The sequence below is a fragment of the Rhinoderma darwinii genome, chromosome 8 (assembly GCF_050947455.1).
Source record: "Rhinoderma darwinii isolate aRhiDar2 chromosome 8, aRhiDar2.hap1, whole genome shotgun sequence".
Lineage (NCBI taxonomy): Eukaryota > Metazoa > Chordata > Amphibia > Anura > Rhinodermatidae > Rhinoderma > Rhinoderma darwinii.
Window position 1 is genome coordinate 83,486,193 of NC_134694.1, and position 21,860 is coordinate 83,508,052.

General features: G+C 41.9%; 1 protein-coding gene across 1 annotated transcript in view; it reads right to left on the reverse strand.

Moving 5' to 3' along the window:
• Positions 1-11,100, reverse strand: part of TRPC5 (transient receptor potential cation channel subfamily C member 5) — a 311,378-nt gene extending 300,278 nt beyond the window's left edge. Inside the window, exon 1 of the mRNA XM_075835838.1 lies at positions 10,600-11,100. The gene's annotated coding sequence lies outside the window, so the exon portion shown is untranslated. The remainder of the gene's footprint in view (positions 1-10,599) is intronic.
• Between the last annotated feature and the right edge of the window lie 10,760 nt (positions 11,101-21,860).

Here is a 21,860-nt window from a genome sequence, read left to right on the forward strand (position 1 = left end):
GTATACTGCAAGGGGGGTCTGGGCAGTTTACTGACAGCCAAGGGCTCTATGGGGCTGGAATAATCCACCCAATATAGCCCTCACATCACTATAATTGAAGGATTGGGGGGGGTCTGGTCTGAGCGTCTGACTTACTGCAGAGGGCTCTATAGGGGGGATTCTGCCCCCCCCTTTAGAGCAGTCAGTCAGATGCTAAGACCCCCCTAACCTTGCAGTATAGTAACTAGTCAGGGCTCTATAATTCCCCCTATAGAGCCCTCTGCTGTCAGTAAAACGCCCAGACCCCCCCCCCCTCTCTTGCAGTATACTCCCGGCTCCCCTTTTAAATTAGTGGGGGCAGGAAGCTGAGTGCAGTATAGCTCCCCCACAGCAGTCAGAGTCAGTACCCTCCTTGCAGTATAATGTCCCATAGCACCCTCAGTAGTTATTACACTGCAAGAGGGGGACAGCTGCTTTGTATCCTGTATACAGAGTAGCTGTATATAGCGCTGAATCCTGTATGCGTCAGGTCAGCGGATCCTGCAGAATCGAGGTGCTACTGATCACATCTAAGTTCATAACTTAGATGTAATCGATAATAGACGACCTAATGGATTCAGGCCTCAGCGCTATATACGGCTGCTCTGTATACAGGATACAAAGCAGCTGTATCTCAAAAAGTAACAATAATTTGTAATAAAAAGTAATTAAAACTTGCACCAATCCCATTGATAGATATCTTTTATATATATATATATTTATATATATATATATATATATATATATATATATATATATATACACACATACACACAATTTTAAAGGTGTACATAGCCTTTAAACTGTAACTAAGTTTTTATCATGTCATACTGACATGTCAGAAGTTTTCATCGGTGGGGGACAGAGCACTGAGACCCCCACTGATCGCTAAAACGAAATAGCATAAGTGCTCGGGTGAGCACTGTGCCGCTTAATTTATGATTGACTTTCAGCCGAGTGAGCGTTGTACGGACTCATAGACTTTCTGTTGAGCCTGTACACTGCTCCAAGGAAAGCCAAACAGAATCGAAGCAGCACATCGCTCACCCAAGCACTTCTGCTGCTTCGTTTTAGCGACTAGTAGGGGGGTCTCAGTGCTCGGACCCCACTGATCAAAACTTCTGACATGTCAAAAGTTTTTTAAAAAGTTGTTACACTTTAAAGAGAACCTTTCACCTCCCCATAGATGTGCATTTGAGTGCAGCATGTAACAGGCAGGGCTGCACAAAGTCTGGGGCACTTTAATTTTTTTTCCTACCCACCTTCCTTATTTAGACAGTGGTGCCGTAATATATGGCGTCCCATATGTAAATAACCCCCTGAACTATCAATGGGGCGGTAATTGGCAAGGGGGCATGTAACATCGCTGTGACACTGTCTAATCAGCTACGGACAGTGTCAGCAACAAAAGCTGGAGAGAGCAGAGCGTGTGCGCGCGCACACTCTCACTCTTCAGCTCTTGGCAGGCAAGTACAAGACTGTGTGATCTCAGGTGAGAGATCAGTCTTGTCCTTGTCTGCCGAGAGCTAAAGAGTGAGACCGTGCGCGCGCACAGCTCTGATAACATTGAACAGAAGAAGTAGAGTTCACACTCTTCTGTTCCGTAGTGGTGGGGGAGCTGCACGCACACGCTCTCCTCTCTCCAGCTCTTGCTGTGACACTGTCCGTAGCTGATTGGACAGTGTCACGGCGATGTTACACGCCTCCTTGCCAATTACCTCCCCATTGACTGTTCATGGGGTTATTTAAATATCGGGCTCCAAATATTACGCTACCAATATCTAAATGGCGAAGGAGGCTAGAAAAAAAATGTATAGTGCCCCAGAGTTTGTGCAGCCCTCATCATTACATGCTGCACATGTATGGGGAGGTGAAAGGTTCTCTTTAAAGGAAAGGTGTTATTATTTCATTTTTTTTATTTTATGTGTTTTACTTTATGGGCCTAATTTTTCTAATTATTTTAACATGTTCCATAAAGTAACTATTTATTTGTACTTCTGTGGGGGCAGCCATCTTTATTTTTATTTTTCATACTGCTAATTTTTGTTTTGCAGTATCCGCTGGACCATTTGGACTACGTCGTAGATTCGTTGGACTACTTCGCTGATTTTATTTTTTATTTTTTTTTAAATAAAATGGTTAAAGTGGATTGTGTGGAAGAGTTATTTCAATAAAATAAATTTTTTTTATGTCTGTTTTTTAATACTTCATTACCACCTTAGTAATGGCAGCTGTCTGATTGAGAGCATCCATTACTAAGAAGGGGCTTAGTCTTAGCCAGTAATAAGGCCATCACTAACCCCTATTATTACCCTGGTACCCACCACCACCAGGAGTTCTGACAAGAGATGGGTACGATCCAGCACCCGACCGTCTGAAGTGAAGGGCGGGTACTAGGGTGGCCCCAGGCTGGTACTATCAGGCTGGGAATGGCCAAAAACCATGGCACTTCCCACCCTGGTAATGCTAGTTTGCTGCTGCTTTATTGTATCTGGCTGGTTATGAAAAATGGAGGGGATCTCACGTAATTTTTTTTCAACTATTTATTTTTAAAAAATTACATGGGGTTCCTGCTATTTTTCATAACTAGCCAGATACAATAAAGCAGCAGCAGCCTATCATTACCAGGGTGGGAAGGGCCACGGTTTTTGTCCCTTCCCATCCTGATATTCCCAGCCTGCTGCCGCCCTGCTGCCTTGCCGTCGCTTCAGATGGTCAGGTACTGGATCGTACTCCCCACGCGGCAGTGAGAACCGGGGTAATAATAGGGGTTAGTGATAGCCTTTTTACTGGCTAACACTAAGCCCCTTCTTAGTAATGGACGCTCTCAATCAGACATCAGCCATTACTAAGGCCATAATAAAGTATTAAAAAAACAGACATACATTTTTTTTTTATTATTGAAATCTAAACTCCCCCACGCAACCCTCTTTCACCATTTAAAAAAAAAAAAAAAGTAGATCATAGAAGTAGTCCAATGAATCTACGACGTAGTCCAAACGGTCCAGCGGAACCTACCAAAAAAAGTTAGCAGTATAAAAATGTAAAAAACTTAAATTTGCCACAATAGAAACTAGAGGTCAAGGAAAAATAAGTCCCCTTCATGTAACTCTGCTTCCTGTCAACTGAAAAGTTATCTGCCAGAGGGGAAAAAATGTCCCCATGACGGAGTACAAGAAAGTCCAATTCCCTGATCAGGCTTTCTTGTACTCCGCCATCAAGAAACATTTTTCCTCCTGGCGGATGATTTTTCCATTGACAGGTAGCAGAGTTCTTCCGCAGCGGTGTTAGGGGGGCAAACTCGCCAATTACCCAGTGCCCCCAGAATGGGCCACTACTCTTGGGCCAGTGCTGTGTGCTTGCCCCGCAGACTAAAATTTGCCAGCCAACCCCTGGCCATTGGTTCCCTGCTCCGCCATTTGCTCTTGTAGGCCACAGCCTGGCTTAGACCTGAGGCCTACAAGAGATCGGGAGCACGCTGATGGCCCTTACCCAGTTGTCTCCTTGCTACATGATTTCAGAAGCTTAATTAAATTTAAGAGTTTGAGGAAACATGAAAAACAGAAGTTTAGTAACATAGTTACTTAAGTTGAAAAAGGCACAGGTCCATTAAAGGGTTTTTTCCCAGTGGGACAACTACTGTCCATATAACCTATTAGGGCATATGAATATACAGATCTATAAAGGGTATTTTGAACAGCTCCAACGAGGACTCCTTTAAATGGATGCCATGTAATACCTACCAACATTTGCATTCCAGCCAGGAACGCTCTTAAACTACCCAGAAACACGCGCTTTTAAAGAAAATCAAGACTATTGTCAACTATGTTTAATACCACTTTTTTTCCAGCAGTGACATACAGAGATTTCAGCTGCTGGATTCACGGGGATTAGCGGATTGCCAGCGGATTCTTATTTAGAGAAGAGGTTGTTCTGATGAGACACAAGCCCTCTAGAGTGTCCCTTGCAGGATCTATTGGTTGATGTGTTTTCTATGGATATGATGTATACAGGGCACTCTGTGTATATATCATACCAGTGGAGAGCAGACTGGCCTATCAATTCTGAACGAGGCACAGATACACAAAGCCTATCTCCCTGTAACTATATTGGTAAATTAGAGTAATACCAATGTTCACTTCTATAGGCCCGGTTTATATACTCCAATACAGTTATTTCAATTACAATGACAGTAACACTTTATTTACCCTGAAATAAAATGATCAATGAGTTGGTATTTACATGCTGCATTAAATTCTGACCAGCTGCCAAATTTTTATCTTATAAAACTAAATTCTCTTTCACTTTAGAATAAATGACGGGTTATTTCTCGAGAAATAGATGATGCAGCATTGGCTATGATATCTATACACCTATATTTTCTCGTTTAAAGCTTTGACTATACATGCAGGTACAATACAACACTAGCTATACAATACATAGGGCATAAAGTCTTCCAGCCTTCATTACCAGACAATTCAATGATGTAGCAGTGAGAGATACAAAGCAAGTCCCTGGCACACTGATATACGTAGTTTCAATGCTTCATGCAGCTTTTTCACGGATATTAAAATCGTAAAATCCCTCTGCTTTGGCTGTAACCAGTCCTTTCTGAAGTCCTTTAGTATACAAGATTGACTTCCGATTGCATCTATTGATTAATAAATTGCTGACCACATTACTGACCAGAATAACCAGTTTGTCACCATGACCCCGCATTTAAACATCACAATAAAAATACTGAATTTTACTATACAGTAGAGGAGCAGAGAATCCTCTAGTTGGCCCAGGGTATAACATAGTAAAACGAAAATACCTCAACTGAGTCCATGAGATCCGGCAATAGACAACCCCATCTGATGCTGACATGGTAGTGGATGACTTGTTGTTTGGGTTTATTACTTTTGTATTAATTAACCTATCTTAAATCAACATATCTTAAAGACATGTTGTGTGTGCGCAATAAAAAGGTACAAGAACTTATGGTGTATGTAATTTTCTGAAAATAGTATTGTACATTTATAACTAGAGGGTGGACCCTCAGAATAAATTTCTGTGGTAAACACAAATTACTCTTTTAGGGGCATAGAAGGTAGGCGTATAGATAGATAGATAGATAGATAGATAGATAGATAGATAGATAGATAGATAGATAGATAGATAGATAGATAGATAGATAGATAGATAGATAGATAGATAGATAGATAGATAGATAGATAGATAGATAGATAGATAGATAGATAGATAGATAGTTTTTAAAATAAAAAAAGACCCACAATCGTAGGAATAAAATTAAAACAGAAACATTGGCTGTAAACGGCACATTGTTCAATTACACAAGAAGAAGATGGATTGTCATTGAATTTTCTTAACCTGCTACACAAAGTATTTCAATTTAAAGAGCTGCATTCCCGTTATAGCCGCATGTTTGCATGTCAAATACTAGTGAACACGAGTATATAGTCATACAAAGTATTTGATTTCCCTTTTGCCTGCAAAGATATAATCAAAATTATTTGGAGAGACAACTAGGTAGCCTTGTTCTCGAGAATAGGAACACAACAGGAGTTTTAACATTGTTTTCATTTGACATTTATAAATCTAGGGCATATAAAACGATGCACTACCATTAGTATTGAATCTGATGTAAGTGTCGAGGGAGGATGTGGTAATCAATTATATCAACCACGCAATGTATTAGCAATTCACTGGAGAGAATTAGATAGGACCACAGGAAATGACAATAAATAGGGCAATTCATTTCTGTACATCTCACAGATAGCATGTCTAGATAGTAGACGTTATGTTGGGTATACATATAGGTTTGTTAGATTAGTATAATAGAATAGTAGGATTTTGTATAGTATACGTATGCAAGGAATAAGAATGAATATACAAGTTTCAGCCTCATGACATGTCTTATTAAAATTGTATGTGTGTATTAAAAATCTTAAGAGATTGATGTATTCTTGTAAAATGTACACAACTGTCTACAAAAGTGAAATGAAATTTGCTTGCTTCTTGAAGTACAGTAAAAAATAGTGTAGTACCGTGTTAGCCAGAGACAATATGAAATGTTAAATACTTTTGTGTCAAAAAAGACAATAGTTTAATAGGTATGATACCTTTATTGGCTAACCATAAAAGTTCTATATGCGGGTTTCAGAGCGCAGAGGCTCCTTCTTCAGGCAGTTTACAAATGAATGACTTAGAAAAAAGCACAACATTTAGATGTTACACAAAGACAATTAGTACATGAAGTGATATATCATTAAGATAAGCCGGGGCAATAAAACTGAGGTTATAGGAGTGATGACTTAGGAGTTAAGGCATCTGGAGTCAGTCTGATGGGGGACGTGACGTGTGTCCATGTAGTGGCTCATAAATCCCGGTGTTAGATTGAGGCCTTGTGTCAATGACTGGAATTTTATCATCATCTTGAATTCCCAAATTTTTCTTTCCCCAAATTTTTCTTTTTCTTTCTTGCTTCTTGAAGTAATTGTCAAAGTTTTGTTACACAGTCTGTTATATATAACACAGAGGGAAGGGCAGGCATAACTGGGGGTGTAGTGTACATGGAAGGCCATGAGTTAGCAGGGCATATTACCTAACCATCACTGACAATGACACAGGCCACCCATTCATCCAACACTTAGGCTCCATGCACACGACCGTAAAATCGCTCGTAGTTAAGGTCATAATTACGGACCCATTCATTTCTATGGCCGACGGACACCTTCCCGTATTCTTACGGGAAGGTGTCCGTGCCGTAGAAACTTTACTAAAAAAAATAGGACATGTCCTATTTTTTTATTTTACGGACAGTGCTCCCATACTTTATAATTATAAGTTATATAATTGTAAATGTGGATGGCTGTCCACGGCCGTCTGTGCCCGTAATTACGGGTCGTAATTATGGGCACGGTCGTGTGCATGGGGCCTTATGCTGCTATTCTCTTATGTTGCGAAGAGTTTGTGGACACTTTAAGCATTCAGGCTTAAAAGCTATGAACACCTTTGAGGGCATTTTTTTTTTTTATAAATTTGTTAGTCAGTGTGTTTAGTGTAACTTTGTAATTAGTCTTTATTAAAAAATACAGTAGTTTTACTTTTGGAGATACAGCGGTTCTGTATTCTCTATACACAGCAGCTGTATCTCTTGTTTTATACTAAATCAGTCAGTCCTGCGGACCTGACAGATTTGGTGGGTGGGTCCTGCGTGTCAGTGACATGCAGGATCCACCAGTAATCGATCACATCTAAGTTCATAACTTAGATGTGATTGATTACAGGTGGATGCAGGACCCTCCGACACTGAACCCATCATGTCAACGGGACTGACGGATTCAGTGTAAAACTAGAGATACAGCTGTTCTGTATAGAGAATATCAAACAGCTGTATCTCTAAAAGTAAAACGAGTTTTTAAAAAAGACTAATGACAAAGTTACACTAAACACACCAGAAAAAAAAGGAGAAAAAAAAACCGTTGGTACGCTCATCATGCGCCTCAGGTATTTCTGACACCATTCTCTAATTTTGTTTGGCGCTTGTAGACAAACTATTCTGCATCAGCAGCAGATGAGAAACGTGGATGTATTGAAGAAGTTGATGTCAAGCACTCGATCCAATATAATCCCAAACTTTCATTCATCACTTTAAAACAAGGTAAAAACATGTTTTTACCTTGTTTTAAAGTGATAAATTAAAGTTTGGCATTTTATTGGATCGAGTGCTGGAAATCATCTTCTTCAATACATCCACGAAACACATTGACTAATCTATTTATTTAAAAAATCCCTCAAAAAGGTGTCCACAGCCTTTAAATGTGTTTGCAAATCTGCAACTCCTCTTGCTTTATTGCTGCTGTGGCCAAAGACATCTGACAGCAAAGAAGACTTGGCAAACATGGAATAAACAGAGCACCTACATTTTTAGTGTAAGTTGTATAAATTACATAAAGCCATGTGCAAAACGTCGCAAAATAGACATCGGAATGTTTTTCCATTACAAAAATATTCACATTCTTATTAATAACAAGTAAAAAAAAGTTTTGCTAGTAATAAAAAAAATAAAGACCCATTGATTGTAATGGTTGCTGTATAATGGGTAGTTTTCCCCGATTGAAAATAACATTGACATTGTGGTTCCCCAACAACAAATGTTGTTCTGAGTCGTGAAAGGATGTCCTAGCTGCGGGACCCACATGGAATCAGTTTTACCCCAGGGAACCGGCAATTTAAGCTCTTAGGTATTACTATATCTCAAAATCTGACGTGGTCCGATACAATATATTGCATAGGTAAGAAGGCCTAGCAGTGTATTGATTTTTTTTGTGACTTTTTTTTGCAAAAAGTGGTTTTAGTGTTTGGGTTCTACAGTTTTTAATCAGGCAACAATGGAGAGTATTGTACCCTACAGAATTTCTATTTGGTTTGGTGTAGAGACAACGAAGGAACGGCGTTTGTTCGGTAGAATGGTCCGCACATCGTGCGCCTCAGGTATTTCTGACACCATGATGTAATTTTGTTTGGTGCTTGTAGACAAACTATTCTGCGTCAGCAGCAGATGAGAAACGTGGATGTATTGAAGAAGTTGATGTCCATCACTCGATCCAATAAAATTGCAAACTTTAATTCATCACTTTAAAACAAGGTAAAGACATGCAGGTCCATAATTGGATGTTATGCTCGTGCACGGTATTTTTGAAGAAAGATGCGAAGGTACGGCCAACAGTATCTTAAAAAGACCAGTCACAAGAACCAGTCACATGGTCTGTTTGTATGGTTATCATCGGGTAGGAGATATTGTGTGAATAGGGCACGTACATATAGGTATAGAGAAAGTTTTTATCCAACAGCAGTGCGTCTTCTAAATATGTCTATGTGATGGTTTGTATGATATGTTATTGTATAGGCACTAATCCCACGGTGTTTTCACATTTTTTTTAAACATGAGGATTGCGGTCTATGGAATTGTTATAGTCGACAACAAAGTATTACTTGATTCGATTTGAAAAGCTATTATTCAAATCAGACAAATCTTTTATATAGATTATATAGCACAAAGGGGCCTAATAGAAAACCAGGCATTCCTTGGCCCTGTGAATGAACATACCAGCTGATGATATTTAGCTCTAACTTTCTATTTTGTCAATTATTGTACATAAATGTAGCGATAAATGGAATTCCTGCCTTGGAATGAATCACATAATCTGAGTGACATATGCTGGCATGCTATATGATAAGCTCTATATCAGATAATAAGAATATCAATAATGATGATAAATATAACACCAAATACCATTTCTAATATTTACTATGACGTGGTCATGTTTTAAATTGATGTTATGTAATGTTCATAAAATGGAAAAATATTCTGCAATGAAGTCTACATCCAAGAGGATCTGTACTCTATGCTGAACTGTGTGCAATGTGAATATGAAGCAAGATGCTCTATATTTGGAGGCTTTGTGGGTCCATACTGTAATAAACCATGTAATATGGCTACATCTAAGGTATGCTCCAGAGAAGAATAAGACAACTGCGATCCTAGCCGCTGCTGTACTAAAGCATTTATAGGAGGGTTTTAAACCTGTTGCAAATATTCAGGTATATAGATGATGCAGCTGCTGTATTAGCCATTTCAGAGATACTAGAGACAGTAGGTTAGTAATTGGTGCAAACAGATACCCTAGATCTGCTCCTAGTAGTATATGCCCTCTTTACTTTATGACAGCAGGCAGGCTTACAGACCATGCAATGAATGAACAGTCATATTATATCATCAAATATATATTGAACTAAATATAGAGAATACATTATTCTTACCAACACCTTGTCATTTCAAACCATCAATTTGTTAGCTATTATCATTCGATCAGTTTCGCAAAAGCAAAAGAGGCATCTAAGCTTGCAATCAGATCCTACTCAAAATATAGGACACTATGCAGATCATAACAGAGCAGCAGAAAATCTCCAAAAATGTGTGTTTATAAACGTGAGGTGTCAGTTAACGTATATCGTTCTGACTGTGTGTTGTATCATGCAGCCAGTAAGTATGCATATATACAGAGCTGTCATATAAGTGGATTCTGTGTAATAAACCTGACGTTAAAGAGGTCAAGGATCTCACTGGAACAATTTACAGGTTTAGAAATAGTACACAAAACAGAAGATCCAACATGGAAAAACTGGGTCAGACAAAATCTAAAAGTAAATATTCCAAAATTCCACCAATGCAGTAGATATAATTCTGTGAATCACTGTGCGGATTAAACATCAGGTTCATTTAATTGCCTTAACTCCGGCTTTTCCGTTCTGGTGGATATTAATACTTAAGCGGTTGTCGAGAACACCATGGTTTATGGTGCATGGGTTAAGGATTGGAATAGTGAATCCAAAACATTAAAGCATAGCATTTATTAAATATTATAGCGTGACATTTTTCCAAGACATAAATAATGATTGCAGCATGCTTAATAAATCCAGTTTTGTCTTAGCATTGCTTAGATTGTCTACTTGAGGCCCCTTGGAAAGCAGTATTACAACAGAGAACAATAGATGTGAATACAATGGACTTACCTAGGCTGACACTTATGGTCTACATCATCAGAGATCTCCTTGTGTACGCTGCATCCACTTCTTTTATACATCCTCTTGTTAACCTAAGAAGAAGCTCAGTAAGTCCAATGAGTCACACATATTCCTATTCTCTCCCAAACTTCCCCATGGTTGTAGAAAAGGAACAATAATAAATAAACACCACAGGCAATGACAACACTTTCTTCTTATATCTTCTTTATAGCGATCCAAAGAACCAATAACCTCTTTTCCATTTGGAGATTATATACAGCATTCAACATCATGGTTTCTTTGATTCAATAGAAAGCTGGAGATGAAAGCATCTTCCACTGGAAAAACAGGGGAGAGTTTAGCATACCCCTACCATAACTCATTGTTGTATTGCGCAATGCCATAAATGGGCCCCTCCATCATAATTTCAATGGAAATGAGCGGATGCCTCCTGGAAAGGGCTACCTTTGGATGAAGATTGCGGATGCTATTGTATGATGCTTGTATGTGTGTGTGTTTCAAGGAGCAGAAGCAGCAGTCAGTGAAATGCTCGCACCTCCCTCTATCCTCTCCCTCCCACCCTGTCATCCCCCTGTCAGCCTCTGCCTAACACCTTGCACACATACACACGCAACAAATGCAGATGCACACTCAGGATCCTTCACCAACCTCTGTTCTGCTGTTTGTACTACTGTAAGAATAACCCCAAAAAAACAGCACAATGTTTGCCTGAGTCATCTCATTCTTCCACTTGCAGCATGGTCAGTCCCTGTGTAATAATTGTCAAATTACATATATAGCAGCGCTGAGTATTTTTGGCTCATTTGGCAGAACGGATTTAAAGTCACTTCAAGATCTGTCATCTGTGGTTTTACATAGGACTGCAGGTATCGTAACTCCGTCAGTTCTCATTTTTTATTAAATTGAGTCTGTTTCATCTCTAAATGTATCGTATATACTTTTTATAATCCCAACTATCTTTGTTTATATCATTGCAAATTTGCATTAAAAACAGGACACAGTTCCAGCAAATAGCAACCAAAGGATGAAGGATATTACCTATATCTAGGGATACAATGTAATGTCACATCACAGGGAATTTATCCCAGAAGAGGTTAAGCCATCAACTTGAACTGGTAAGCTGTGGGACTGCATGTATGTTACTATAGCAATGGCAGCTGATGATGCATTTAAAGTAATTAAGTATATTGCGGGCACTCTATGGAAAGCCTCCAGAAATTTGTAATATATTATAGGACATTAAGAGGTTGATCTGGATTTTCATTCATCTTAAGGCTCGATTACACTGGCCTATAATCGGGTGGTGCAGTGAGCGCCGATCGACGAGACATCGTTGATCGGCGCTCACTTGCTCCTGTCACATGGATGGGGACGAGCGATCGTTACTCCGATCGCTCGTCCCCATCCATTATTATCATGTCAGCAGCGTGTCTCCCTGTTTACACAGGGAGATGTGCTGCCGACAACAATAATATTTAACTTTTTTAAAACTATACGATCAGCAGATGATCAAGCGTTTGCTCGTGCATCTGCCGATCGCCGCCTTGTTTACACAGGGCAATTATCAGGAACGAGCGTTCTATGAACGCTTGTCTGCCCGATAATTGCCCAGTGTAAAACCCCCTTTAATCACAATGAGCAGTCAACATGAACTAGTCTGGGTTTTTTTTTTTGGTCATTAAATTCTATGCACCATATTGTCCAAATCCCTAGAAAAAAAATGCTAGTCTTCTCATCTATTGCAAGGGATCACATGCTTTTAATATGCAGCTTAACACGAAACAATCGCAGCCTTTCACTGTAAATACAAATGGAGTATGAGTTTGTATTAAACTATAAGGCTACTATAATCCTGTGTATACCAATGCCTTCTTAAAACAGAATGTATGTACATGTTCATCACATAAACAGACAACGAGGAAATAAATCAGTGACGTTGCCATCATCTAGCACCAGTGGCACGTGCACTGGGGTTCTTACCCGATGTTGCGGGTCTCTTGGCACCAGCAATTACCACATTAAATTGTATCTGTGTCCTTCCTTATGCAGCGCCTACTTTGCCCTAGGTATCTTCAGGGTCTATCAATACTCCTGAAATGAATCCTCATTCTGGGATAGTAGGCGGAGACATGCAAATTATTCCTTTCTGCCCCTAAAGGCCAAGCATCCAGAACCGCTGGTGTATAACACAGCTACAGCCTAATAAAGCACAGAGACATTTATTCCAACTTACAAACAAAAACTGTTTTGGACTTATTAGCCTTCATCAGTCCAAGATATGAAAACCAAGGGTCTCTGGAGGTAGGATTAGGGTAGTGCTAGTTAAGGTAAGGTAAGGTAAGCAGGGGCGTAGCTATAAGGGGTGCAGAGGTAGCAGTTGCACCTGTGTCTTGGTGTCTGTGGGGGCCCAAAGCCCCATTTAACACATACAATTTTAAATGGCACATGATAAATGTGGGCCCTGTTATAGATTTTGCATTGGGGCACAGGAGCTTCTGGGGCTGAGTGTTTCTGCCCCATCATTTAAGCGATTGGTGAGGGTCTGAGTACCCGGACCCCCACGATCAATACTTCTGTCTTCTGAAAGAACCATTACTTTTAAAAGCTTCCAATTGACTTGAATGGGAATAAACGATTTTAGTGCATACAACTTTTTTTGTAAATGGACGCACCGCATAAAAACTGCAAAAAAAAAAAAAAAAAAAAAGAATAGTCATATACATTTTCTGCGCGTTTTTAGCTCCAAAAACGCAACAAAATTTCCCATTGAAGTCAATGGGAGGCTTTAACCTGTTCGCGCTCCATGACGTACTATTCCGTCATGGTAAGCACATCGTTCGCGCTCCATGACTGAATAGTACGTCACGGGAGGATCGGCCAATGGCGGATTATCATATGGGCGGTTCGGGCGGCCGCCCGGGGCTCGAGGCACCCAGGGGGCCCATGGGGGCCCGAACCGCACACAATCTTAAAAAACTATGCAGCGCTCTAGCGCTGCTAACTGCCGCGCTGTCCCGCTTCCAACTGAATCTGCGTCCGCAGGACGCAGATTCAATTGGGTTGAATGCTGGAGCCTCGTTCCAGCATTCACTCTGCCGTGAGCGGCTCGGTGCAGGCAGGCGCGATGTAGTGACGTCATAGCGCCTGTCTGCATGGGGTCACATACGGGACAGTGCAGAGGAGGAGAAGCATCCCCCACCATCGTGGGAACCGGCATAGGTAAGTAATTATATTTTTTTTTAATTAGGTGCGTACATATGGAGGCATTATACTGTATAGGATAGCTAAGGGGGCATTATACTGTGTCGCAGCTATGGGGGTATTATACTGTGTAGGACAGCTATGGAGGCATTATACTGTGTCGCAGCTATGTAGGCATTATACTGTGTCACAGCTATGGAGGCATTATACTGTGTCGCAGCTATGGAGGCATTATACTGTGTCGCAGCTATGGGGGTATTATACTGTGTAGGACAGCTATGGAGGCATTATACTGTGTCGCAGCTATGGAGGCATTATACTGTGTCGCAGCTATGCGGGCATTATACTGTGTAGGACAGCTGTGGGGGCATTATACTGTGTAGGACAGCTGTGGGGGCATTATACTGTGTAGGACAGCTGTGGGGGCATTATACTGTGTAGGACAGCTGTGGGGGCATTATACTGTGTCACAGCTATGGGGGCATTATATTATATAGGACAGCTATGGAGGCATTCTACTGTGTAGCAGCTATGGGGGCATTATACTGTGTAGCAGCTATGGGGGCATTATACTGTGTAGCAGCTATGGAGACATTATACTGTGTAGCAGCTATGGGGGCATTATACTGTGTCGCAGCTATGGGAGTATTATACTGTGTCGCAGCTGTGGGGGCATTATACTGTGTAGCAGCTATGGAGACATTATACTGTGTCGCAGCTATGGAGGCATTATACTGTGTAACAGCTATGGGGCATTATACTGTGTAGGACAGCTATGGGGGCATTATACTGTGTAGGACAGCTATGGGGGCATTATACTGTGTCTCAGCTATGGGGCATTATACTGTGTCGCAGCTATGGGGGTATTATACTGTGTCGCAGCTGTGGGGGCATTATACTGTGTAGCAGCTATGGAGGCATTATACTGTTGCAGCTATGGGGGCATTATACTGTGTCACAGCTATGAGGGCATTATACTGTGTCACAGCTATGGGGGTATTGTACTGTGTCGCAGCTGTGGGGGAATTATACTGTGTAGCAGCTATGGAGGCATTATACTGTGTCGCAGCTATGGGGGCATGATACTGTGTCACAGCTATGGGGCATTATACTGTGTAGCAGCTATGGGGGCATTATACTGTGTCGCAGCTATGGAGGCATTATACTGTGTAGCATCTATGGGGGCATTATACTGTGTCACAGCTATGGGGCACTATACTGTGTCGCAGCTATGGGGGTATTATACTGTGTCGCAGCTATGGGGGTATTATACTGTGTCGCAGCTATGGGGGCATTATACTGTGTAGGGTCAGCTAAGGGGAAAATTATACTGTGTAGAGGCAGCTATGGAGGGCATTATACTGTATAGGGCAGCTATGGGTGGCAATATACTGTGGGGGCAGCTATGGGGGACATTATACTATATGGGCCACCTATCGGTGGCAATATACTGTGGGGGCAGCTATGGGGTACATTATACTGAGCAATTACAAAAGCTGCAGGTCCAAGGGGTGAGACGCTGTGTAGCACTATATACAAGGGGGGATTGCTGTGTAGCACTATATACAAGAGAGGGAGGGCTATGTGATGCTATTTACAGAGGGGGAGGACTATGTATTGCTATTTACAGGGGTCAGTGTGTGGTGCTATCTACAGTGTTTGACACAATTATATTCAGGGGCGCAGTCTATGGTGCTATAATATTACGGGCCCAGCGTTTGGTACTATTTTATTCAGGGGCGCAGTGTTTGGTGCTATTATATTTAGGGGCACAGTGTGTGGCACCATGATAATATTATCTTTGTTTATAGGTGTGGAAATGTTGGAAAAGTGAGGAGCCAAAGACATCTGAGTGGCAAATTCTGCAGAAATGGGTCATGGCCGGGAAAAGTCGTCATGAAGTCTGGACTGGATAGAGAAGAAAAGAGGAAAAAAAACTACGTTGTCACCTGTGAGTCACTAGATTTATAGACAATCTGTCATCTCTACTGACATGTTTATTATAGGAAATCCTTGTATTTCACAAAGTCTTTGTGCAGTCCAGGACTGATAGACAAATAATTGTTACTATTCCCCTTGTCAGGAGAATGTGTCCCTACACAGTGCGATACTGTCAGCGATGGTTGGAGACTGTCAGTATGTGGGGACACAGCCTTTTGACAAGGGGAATCGTAACACCCATTTGTTAATGTCTGGACAAAAAGGAAGTGTTAACAATAGTTACAGGGCGGCGGTGGAGAAGGGGGGCCCAAGTTTGGGTAACAGCCCAGGGCCTATGGTCTACTTAATCCACCACTGGGATCGGCCATTTTGACCGTCCTCCCAACACATACAGGAGCTGTGACAGCTGCTGTCTCGTACAGCAGTTGCCGCAGCTCCTTCAGCGGGGACCGATCGCGGTGTCCTTCACTGTTTAACCCCTTAGAAGCCACATTCAATAGCGATCGTGGCTGCTTAGGGGTTAAACCACCATCGACGGCCCGATACATGATAGTGGGCGGCAATGGTGGCTGTGGCAACCAGAGGCCTAATAATGGCCTCCGGCTATGCCATCTACGTCAGCCTAGTGAGTCTTGACAAAGTCAGGACCCACTATGCTTGCTGTCAGCGAGTAGCTGACAGCTCTAATACACTGCACTATGCATGTAGTGCAGTGTATTAGGATTGCGATCAGGGCACCCTGCCTTCAAGTCCCCTAGTGGGACAAAGTAGAAAAGTAAAAAAAGAAAAGTTTAAAAAGTAAAAATCCCCCTTTTTCCCTTATCAGTCCTTTATTATTAATAAAAATAAACAAATAAACTATACATAATTGCTATCGCCTTGTCCGTGATGGCCTGAAGTACAAAAGTATTTTGTTATCCATCCCGCGGACTCAACGCCATAAAAGAAAATAATAAACCATACCAGAATCACAATTTTCTTCTTTTGAAAAATAAAAAGTTATGGCTCTTAGAATAAGGCAACACAAAAAGTAAATTATTTGTTATAAAAAATATTTTATTTTGCAAATGCCATAATACATAAAAAAACTATAAACATCTGGTATCGCCGTAATCGCATCGCCCTGAAGAACAAAGTGAATTTGTCATTTATAGCGCACGGGGAACGCTGTAAAAAAAATAAAAAACAATATTAGAATTGCTGTTTTTTAGTCACCACGCCTCTTAAAAATAGAATAAAAACTGATCAAAAAGTCGCATGCACCCTATGAAAACTACAATGAATTCCTCAAGGGGTCTCGTTTCCAAAATGGGGTCACTTTTAAGGGGTTTCCCCTGTACTGGTACCTCAGAAGCTCTGCAAACGCAACATTGTGAAACCAATCCAGCAAAATCTACGTGCGTTTGTCCAACCAGCAGTTTATGACCACATATGGGGTATTGCCATAATCGGGAGGAATTGCTTTACAAATGTTGGGGTGCTTTTTCTCCTTTATTCCTTGTCAAAATTAAAAATGTGTACCTTTTATCGGAAAAATTTGATTTTCAATTGCCCAGCCTAATTCCACAAAATGCCGCAAAAAACCTGTGGCATCTAAATGCTCACTATACCGCGCGATAAGCTCCCGGATGGGTGTAGTTTACCAAATAGGGTCACTTTTGGGGGGTTTCCACTGTTTTGGCACCACAAGACCTCTTCAAACCGGACATGGTGCCTAATAAAAAGGAGGCCTCAAAATCCACTACGTGCTCCTTTGCTTTGGAGGCCTGTGCTTCAGTCCATTAGCACACTAGGGCCACATGTGGGATATTTCTCAAAACTGAAGAATCTGGGCAATAAGTATTGAGTTGCGTTTCTCTGGTAAAACCTTCAGTTTTACAAAAAAAAATAAAAAAAAGGATTTTCTGACAAAAAAATTGAATTTGTAAATTTCACCTCTAATTTGCTTTAAATTCATGTGAAACACCTAAAGGGTTAATAAACTTTCTAAATGCTGTTTTTAATACTTTGAGGGATCCAGTTTCTAAAATGGGGTGTTTTATGGGGGTTTCTAATATATATATAGGTCCCTCAGAGCCACTTCAGAACTGAACTGGTACCTAAAAAAAAAGTAGCTTTTAAAATTGTATTCAAAATATGCTGCTTATGTCCTAAGCCTTGTAACGTTCTAGAAAAATAAAAGAATGTTCAAAAAATTATGCCAACATAAAGGAAACAAATGGGAAATGTGAACTAGTAACTATTTTGGGTGGTATAACACTCTGTCTTACAAGCAGATGCATTTAAATGCAGAAAAATGCTACTTTTTTTACATTTTCTCTAAATTTAGCTATTTTTCACAAACACACACTGAATATATTGTCCAAATTTTACCGCTAACATAAAGCCCAATATCTCACGAGAAAACAATCTCAGAATCGCTTGGATAGGTTTAAGCATTTCAAAGTTCTTACCACATCAAGTGAAATATGTCAGATTTGAAAAATGGGCTCTAAGCTGTCCTGAAGTGGTTAATTAAAATGCTGCCAAAAAAAGCGCTTGCTTGTTTTTTTTTTGTGTTTTTCATGAGCAAACTAATGCAATTTTGAGAAATATTAGAAAACGTTTCAGCCCATCTCATTCAAGGTTGCAGTCAAAGCAAGGTTTCTCCACCTCCTCTCTGACCTGTCTCTGCATGGGTCAGTCAGTCAGTCACCCAGCTACTGCAGTCTCAGTTGTGCTCCTGCTAGGTATGATATCACAGCAAGGGTTGAGGCCTCTTGGGAGAAAAGGTGGGACCTCCGAAATTACAGTAATGTTTATAACAGGATGCAGCAGCTTGTCTACACATATATACAGGTGAAGAGAAAAGAGGGTTTGCAGGATTAGGCCCCATGCACACGGCTGTGCCCATAATCATGGCCCGTGATTTCGGGCATGGCCGGCCGCCGACTGCCACCCGCATTTTCGGACCGTGCTCCCATACAAAGTACCGCCCGCAAAATACAAAAAAACGGACATGTTCCATAATTTTCGGAACATTTCTACGGCACAGACGTAGCTATATGGAAAGGTGTCTGCGTTCAACTGAGATTTTTTGCGGTCGTGTGCATGGGGCCTTAGACTTTACCATATGTTGGAGGGGGCTGAAGGGATGGAAATTGATGTTTTTTACATGGTACTGTATGTTGGAAGGGGATGAAGGGAGGGGGAAGGATATTTTTTATTTTCCTTTTTAACATGGAACTGTATGTTGGAGGGTGCTGAATGGATGGGAGTGATGTTTTGCACATGGGACTGTATGTTGGAGGTGGCTAAATGGTGAAGTAATATGTTTTTACACGGGACTGTGTGTTGGAGAGGGATTAATGGAGGAGAAGGATGTTTTGCACATAGGACCATTGGTGTAACTACCACTGTAGCAGCCATAGCAGGTGCTACGGAGCACGTGGCAAGAGGGGGCCCGTGCTGCCCGCCGACACCAGCCCCCACATGCCCGGTGGCGTTGCTAGCAGCCACTATATCTTCTGTAGCGGCAGAGCAGGGAGTTCTTCCTGATCTGCCATAGGCTACTGGCCACGTTCGGCCTGCAGCCTATCAGGTGCAGGGACAGGTTGCCGACGTGATGATATCCAGAATCATGTCGGCGTTTTGGAACAGCTCCATTCGTCGTGGGAACGGGGCCTAGGCGAGTATAATTTTTTTGAGTTTGGGGGTGGTATATGGCATGGTCTACAGGAGGGGCCCGTACAGCACTGTCTACAGGGGGGTACCTGTACGGGATTGTCTACAGGGGGGGGGTCTGTACGGCACTGTCTACAGGGGGGGTCTGTACGGCACTGTCTACAGGGGGGGTCTGTACGGCACTGTCTACAGGGGGGGTCTGTACGGCACTGTCTACAGCAGGGTCTGTACGGCACTGTCTACAGGGGGGTCTGTACGGCACTGTCTACAGGGGGTCTGTACGGCACAGTCTACAGGGGGGCCGTACGGCACTGTCTACATGGGGGCCGTATGGCACTTTCTAAAGGGGGGGCCGTACGGCACTGTCTACAGGGGGCCCGCATGGCACTGTCTACAGGGGGTGCCGCACTGCACTGTCTACAGGGGGTCTGTATGGCACTCTACAGGGGGGAATTATATTCAAGGGGGTTTGTGTGGCACCCAGGGGAGGGTGGTCCAGTCAAAGTTTGCTATGGGGCCCAGTGTTTCCTAGTTAAGCCCCTCCATAGGACTCTATGTTGGAGTAAGATGAAGGGAGGGTAATGATGGTTTTTTTAACATGGGACAGTTTGTCAAAGGGGGCTGAATGGAGGGTGTGATATTTTGCACATGAGACTGTTTGTTGGAGTAAAAGGGAGGGGAGTGATGTATTTTTTTTTTCTTACGTTGGACTTTATGCTGGAGGCTGCTGAAGGGAGGGGAGTGATGTTTTGCTCATGGGACCGTATGTAGGAAGGGATCGTTGTTGTAACCTGTAGGGTTTTTATCAGCTGTGGGATAGTTTAGCCCTGCTGTTCTGCTCCACTATATATTTATTACTTTGCTATCAGCCCGGCCCCGGTTGCGATTTGTAAGGCTGGACTGACTACCATCTTCACATCATCTAAAGCTCCTTCCACATCTTCTCATCATGCAGAACTTTTATCAATCCTTTAAAGAGGACATCTGCAGAGGGACTACATCATCAGACTAAGTGCACCATCTCCAGTATTTCATCATCCTTGACAGAACATACCTCCGAGTATGGTGACATTCCCCAAGTGTCTTTATGCTCAAAGATGCAACATCCTTCTGCCTCCAGAAATCAGCAAGAAAGCCTTCAAAATAGACTCTGATAGTGCTGAAAATAAAGGAATGTTTTCTACACTATCCGTATCGAATGCTGTAACTTACTTTGAATAAAATTTAGTTAGGGAACCTCTATAAGTAATTATCAATATCATACCTCCTACTTTAATGGCCCTTGGAGTAAAATATAGAACCTCTAAACAAGGTTGAAAGCTACTTTTAGTAAATATTTCCATATTACAGGTTAGGGTTGCACGATGCATCAAAATATCGGTCTATTTTAATGCTGTGCACACTCAAACTGTTCAATATCGTTAATTCATGTATTTCGATAATAAGCTGTGCGGCCGCACTGCATAGTTTTGTAACACATGAACGTAGTCAGAAGGGGGCTGCGGGGATGTGGCTGGCGCTGGACTAAGGAGCGCCGGCAATGAAGACCGAGAACATTGTCGGCACACTGCACAACACCCAGGGGCGGATTGGGAACTTAAAGAGACCCTGGAAATTTTTTTTAAAAGTGGCCCCGTGTTTTGAGTGGGTCCAAATTGGCAGCAGGTGGGGCTAACACAAGTAGTCGGGGTCAGCAAAGCTTTGGCCATATCCACATAGGTGGTAGGTTGGGCCAATGCAAAAATACATTGGTAGGCGGAGCCTGTGGGCGGTGTTAATGCACAAGTACTCGAGGCATTGCACTGGTAGACAGGGCCAATGCAACAGAGCAGACTAAGGATATGTTCACACGGCCTATTTTTGGACGTTTTTCAGGCCGTAAACTGACAAAAAATCTGAAGCAGAACACCTCCAAACAGCTGCCCATTAATTTCAATGGGAAAAACTGCGTTCTGATCCGATGCGGTGTTTTTTAGTCGGCCGTTTTTCAAAACGCCCGCGAAAAAGAAGTGCATGTCAGTCCTTGAGCCGTTTTTGGTGCCGTTTTTCATTGGCTCCATAGAGAAACTGCTCCAAAAATGGCCGTAAAAAAACGCTAAAAAAACGGCTGAAAATCAGGAGCTGTTTTCCCTTCGTCGCATTCAAAGAGCCATAACTTTTTTATATTTCTGTCAACATAGCTGTATGAGGGCTTGTTTTTTGCAGGACGAGTTAGGCTATGTTCACACGGGGTCTTTTGCCGAGTTTTTTGACGCGGAAACCGCGTCGCAAAACTCGGCAGAAACGGCCCGAGAACGCCTCCCATTGATTTCAATGGGAGGCGTCGGCGTCTTTTTCCCGCGAGCAGTAAAACTGCCTCGCGGGAAAAAGAAGCGACATGCCCTATCTTCGGGCGCTTCCGCCTCCGACCTCCCATTGACTTCAATGGGAGGCAGGAGAAAGCG